This window comes from Phalaenopsis equestris, unplaced genomic scaffold, assembly GCF_001263595.1.
Source record: "Phalaenopsis equestris unplaced genomic scaffold, ASM126359v1 Scaffold000236, whole genome shotgun sequence".
Taxonomy (NCBI): Eukaryota; Viridiplantae; Streptophyta; class Magnoliopsida; order Asparagales; family Orchidaceae; genus Phalaenopsis; species Phalaenopsis equestris.
In genome coordinates this window covers 203216-203913 of record NW_018164678.1, presented here as the reverse complement: position 1 = coordinate 203913, position 698 = coordinate 203216, and positions in this window count along the sequence as shown.

The following is a 698-nucleotide window of genomic DNA, read 5'->3' as shown; positions in this document are numbered from 1 at the left end:
AGAAAGTCAAATTTGACCTTTGCTTATAGCAATTTTGTACTAATAAAAATATTATTCAATGATATAAAAGACCATAATAGTAAAAAAATTAAATTTAAAAGAAGGGAAATTATTATTTCAATATAGAAATATAATTAATTACCTTATTTTAAAACTAGCTTCCCACATACTCTTTAAATATTTCTTCTTTTAGTATGATACCCATGTCAACAAATTTTTCATACATAAGCTTTTAAAATTTGCAAAAATTGTCAAACTCATTCTTTATAATTCCCATCATCTCACATCTAAATTACATAACATCATATTTAATTATATAGGCTAAACATTTTAATTCTTCTATTTAAATCTGAAATTATTATATTTAATTAACTATTATCATTTTAAATATTTATTTTTGTATAAATGTACAAATGTAAAAATCATTATTAATATTTGAAATCCCTAATTTATTGTTTAACATAATATGATAGTTAAAATTAAATCTATCAATTCAATTAATTCAGACATTTAACCTAACATTTTAAATTTATCCATTATATCATTAATACTCAAATGAAATCAAATATAAAGCCTTATATATATATATATATGTATGTATGTATGTAGATATGTATAGATGTAGATATGTATATATCATCTTAATTAAATTTAAGATATATTTAAAGAAATTATAGGTTTTTGTTTAATATTTTATT